Source organism: Periplaneta americana, chromosome 8 (assembly GCF_040183065.1).
Source record: "Periplaneta americana isolate PAMFEO1 chromosome 8, P.americana_PAMFEO1_priV1, whole genome shotgun sequence".
In the NCBI taxonomy this organism is placed as follows: Eukaryota; Metazoa; Arthropoda; class Insecta; order Blattodea; family Blattidae; genus Periplaneta; species Periplaneta americana.
Window position 1 is genome coordinate 179,563,991 of NC_091124.1, and position 5,437 is coordinate 179,569,427.

The following is a 5,437-nucleotide window of genomic DNA, read 5'->3' on the forward strand; positions in this document are numbered from 1 at the left end:
TAATTTTTTTTAAGTTTCGATGCATTGAAATTCTTCAGTGACAATTTACACACTTGGGATTTGTCCATTAGGATCAGCCAAGTTAATGATTAAAGATTCTGGGGAATAGGAATTCAATCCACATTTGTTTATAAGAATGTTATCAATCGTTGTACTACTTTCAGCTGTTACTCTGGTTGGGAAACTGACTTTATGACTAAGGTTATGTAGAGTTAGAAGTAGTGAGTTTAATTTATTTTTATGAAAACTTTCTGAGAGATAATTTATGCTTATGTCATCACCGATCACGAATTTCTTATGTGATTTGTAAAGTCTTTTTCATTAATAAATTTAAGTTGAATATAAAGTATATAATATCTCCTACTGACATGCTATGAACATAGAGGATCATAATATTTTAGGCCACCGTTGCGTAGTTCAGGCAGTAGCGCGTTTGTCTGCTGATCCGAAGTTGCGTTCGGGCGTGCTTGGGATTTTCCGAGGTTTTCTCGGAACTGTAAGGCGAATATCAGGTAATCTATGACGAATCATCGGCCTCATCTCGCCAAACACCATCCTTTTTTATTTTAGTAGGTTATTTTACGACGCTTTATCAACATCTTAGGTTATTTATCGTCTGAACGAATGAAGGTGATAATGCCGGTGAAATGAGTCCGGAGTCCATCACCGAAAGTTACCCAGCATTTACTCATATTGGGTTGAGGGAAAACCCCGACCGGGAGTCGAACCCGGGCCACCTGGTTTCGCGGCTAGACGCGCTAACCGTTACTTCACAGGTGTGGACAATACAATCTTGCTATCACTAATTATAACAACGCTAAATAACATAGTAGTTGATACAACGTCGTTAAATAACCAAGTAAATAAATAATATTTGATATCCGACCACCAACTTAGTTGCCATTGATTTCAGTATCAATATCTTGTTCATAACAGAAATCGGACATCGATTTTACTAAAATAACAGATATTCCTTACAGGAATTTTCTTTTTGAAAAACATGTTACTGCGTATTTCGATGTAATTTTCCTGTATGTGTCAAGTGATCACAAAAACAACTTTTCTTACTTTCCGTATTTGACTGCGACAAAAGTGTTACTTTCATAGTATAAGAAATTTATAGAAAAAAATACGTCAGCGTACAACTAACTTCGTATGTGAATAAAAGAAGAAAAAACATTTATTGGCAGCAACCATTTGAAGAGGTGAAAAAATTCAATTACCTGGGAGCAACAGTAACAAATATAAATGATACTCGGGAGGAAATTAAACACAGGATAAATATGGGAAATGCCTGTTATTATTCGGTTGAGAAGCTTTCATCGTCCAGTCTGTTGTCAAATCATCTTGAAGTTAGAATTTATAAAACAGTTATATTACCGGTTGTTCTATATGGTTGTGAAACTTGGACTGTCACTTTGAGAGAGGAACATAGGTTAAGGGTGTTTGAGAATAAGGTGCTTAGGAAAATATTTGGGGGATGAGGTTACAGGAGAATGGAGAAAGTTACACAACACAGAACAACACGTATTGTATTCTTCACCTGACATAATTAGGAACATTAAATCCAGACGTTTGAGATGGGCAGGGCATGCAGAACGTATGGGCGAATCCAGAAATGCATATAGAGTGTTAGTCGGGAGGCCGGAGGGAAAAAGACCTTTGGGGAGGCCGAGACGTAGATGGGAAGATAATATTAAAATGGATTTGAGGGAGGTGGGATATGATGATAGAGACTGGATTAATCTTACTCAAGATAGGGACCAATGACGGGCTTATGTGAGGGCGGCAATGAACCTCCGTGTTCCTTAAAAGCCAGTAAGTAAGTATTGGCAGCAACTTTAAACCTGTAAGACATTAGCAAGTGTTAAGTTTAAAACTCGATACAGAGTTTAGTTTTACACAAACTTCCGTTATCGAGTTACGTCATTGTATCTAAGTTTTAATGCGTTTCTGTAGCAGCTAGACCTGCATTGACAGGTACAATGGAAGTGGATTTACAGACTCGAAAGAGCGAACAGAGCACTTTAATGAAGAGCGATGAGCAACAGAGTAAAATCGAGATTCGTATTTGCTGTAGTAATGTTTCTGCGATGACTGAGTGGTCTAGAATTCTAGACCAGGCATGTCAAAATGAATTGCTTTGGGTTGTCCCTGAATGCGGGTTATGAGCGGCTAGTTTTGCGTTATGACCAGGCTTCGAGACTTGGGACTCGATAAAATAAGTTTACTGTGCATGTACTATAGGTTGTTGACTCGCTGCAGGTAGTGAAAGGTAGAGATGTATTGAGGTAACAACGTTGCTGTTTAGAATAGAGTACTGTAGTATTGGGAAACACACACATATGCACATTCTGAAAGTAAATATACATTACACAATGACAATGTCAAAAGAATGTGAAAAGCATTTATTCTCCTGTCTTTTATAAGCATTTGTGTTTAATTATACACAGTGTTAATGGTGGAAATAAGCATGTAGCAATTTTAATTTCTTCGTTTATCCTATTGGTCGTCTTTAGGGAGTGCAGTTACAGTATCGAATTGCAATGTACTACAAGATACATTTTCAGCGTCTCAAACGTAAATATTTTTCGGTTATCTGCCAAACACAGTTTGTACTGTGAAAAGCTGCGCTCTACGTCGCATGACGAAAAAACCTAACATCATTACAGTCTCTGAGAGACAGTCCTTTATTCTCGGGTGACTCTATGTCCACTAATTTGCTGTTTATATTACACAGTGATCCATACCCGTTATTTTTACATAAAAATGATTTCCACTTCTGTTTTGCACGTTCATTAACCGGTGTACTTGGTGTCTCATTAATTCTCTGTGTCATTTCCTCAACTAATTTGAGGGCTTCCGGCATCTCTTGCTCTGACTTTTCTAACCGTGTAATAGTTTCAGACACAGTTTGAAAATAGATTTGTATGAAAACCAAATTATTCGTCAGAGCCTTCAAATCCAGAGCGTTTTCCTTTGCGTATTTGTTGGCATTCATTCTACAGTACCCCCACCCACTGTACGCTCTACCACTATACTCAGTACGCCGTTATGCGGATTTCCTACTGAACTGCTCTATCGGGTCCGAAGTCTCGAAGCCTGGTTATGACTGACACGTAGCAACACGTGACGGGAAGTAGAGGTACAGCGCTTGTTCTGCGAGGAATTAATGTTACGTACATTCATTTCCTATGCAAGATAGGATAATTAACATAGTGCATAATACGCCGTTGTCATATGCACTTTTGTATTCATTTTACACGTGTTCGCTGTCTTCAGTTTACAGACGAGCTTTTGTAAGATTGTATGGTGTAATTCTTCGCTTTTAACGATGACTCCGTACACTACACACGACTTAACATCATTCACAAATTCCTTAAATAGTTAACGTGCTGTTATGTTCATGAATTGCATTTATAAGTAATATTTAAATGATAGCTTTCATTAGTGCAGGCATGCCAAAACCCTGCACATTGTGCAGTAGTCTCTGTGCGATGTGCACTTTCTATTCCCCTACCTGGAGGGAGTGAATCGCCTTGGAGGGGAACGCTACAGGGCTATACAGACCTGCAACAGCAGCATATCAGCTTTTTTTTCAGTACGGGTGCTGATTTGGCTGTCTGTGAATGAGTTAAGATAAATAAAGTGAGGAGTTCACAGATAACGGAGAAGAGAAATTACGAATCATATAACATAATTGTGTAATGTTTTCCTCAGCTAACAATAATTATTTTAAAATGAAAGGCTTTCATTAGCCTATGTCGAGGTAATAGTGTTGTGAGGTGACAATTTAGATCAGATTAGTAAAGTTCTCAAAATATGATATTGCCAGAGCTTATTTCTTAATCTGTACTCCCACGGCAAAACGAACTTGACAATGGCGTTGTTTTGGAGTCTGTACTAACACAGCCATCAAAGATTAGACGACTTACGACTTTCATTTCATAAGCTGGTATGTGATGAGAATATAGTGAGGAATACATGTGAGGCTCTTGAGGTTGTGAGGAGCAAAGAAAGCAACTATTTGCAAGGCGGAAAAATTTTCTGGAAAAATATATAATGGGAAATTTTCCATCTCACGTCACTATATTATGCTAATATACTTACATTAATAAACCTTTAAACCTGACATAAATAGAGTATCGTCGCTTCTCACCTTGTGAACCACACTTTCAATTTATTTCAGCAACGCTTCCAACTTTTCGATACTTGCTCTCAACGTTTTCCAAATAAACTGTATGCGAATTTAAATTCTAAGCTTAATTTATATCATTTATTAATATTAATATTAATTTATATTGACATAGAGCAAGGAAATTATTTCAGTGTAAAAACTTCACAATGTTCTACTCCATGTAATTAATTGGGAGTATAATATCTTCTTCAACATTTTGTACCAATGGTCCCAATAAATAATAATGCTTGACGAACAATGAAAGAGTAGGGTCTATTACTTTAAAACAATTGGTACCTACTACGTAAAATGAAATACTTGTTCGTTTCTTGTTGTTTCGAAATTACTCCAATATTTTTTTCTTCAAATGCTATATAAAAATCATATTAATAAATTATGCTTTACAAACCACTACTTTGTGAAGTATAACTGAGTAAGCCTAAAGTTTCTTGTATTACAATTGTCAAGTATAGACACAAATAATAACTGTGTTTTTTTCCTTCTGCTAAGTGTGTTCATAATGTCCAAATGCCTATTTAATCCAACCCTAGAAGGGCAGAATAGATTATTGTACACCCCTCCAGCTAAGAACTGGTAAGAGCAACGCTTGAATGATGCAGTCTACACAGACCGGCGATCCGCGCACAAAACTGCACATTTAGAGTCTGATTTCCGGCATGCCTTCCTTAAATAGTTAACCTGCTGTTATAATGTTCGTGAATTGCACTTATAGGGAATATTTAAATGATAGCTTTCATTGGTAGATTGAATAATGTAAAATACAATGGTAGCAATTTTATTATTTTACATTACAACATGAGTTAAAGATTCACCGGGGTAAGTGGAAATTCGGGGTAAGTGGAACCCAACACCATTTGTGGGACTCCGTCAACTTGCAGTGACTATACATCAACTAAGGCAAAGGTGGCATCTGTTGAAATTTCTTTGTACTAACTCCATCTTCGAAGAAATGGACCGCTGGGAGCGCTGGTTTCACCCATATGGGTAGCAGGAGATTAGTTTCTGTTTATGAGTATGCGACAACGTGTTGACGTCTGCTCTATTTTTGACTTTGTAGCTCAACAAACCTGAATTTCATCATTTTTTTTTTCGATAAGATTTTTCAGTTTACATACAGCAGAGTCCGTATAGGTCAGTTTCTATCTGATGCTTTTCCAATTCACTGCGGGCTAAAGCAGGGAGATGCACTATCACCTTTACTTTTTAACTTCGCGCTAGAATATGCCATTAGGAAAGTTC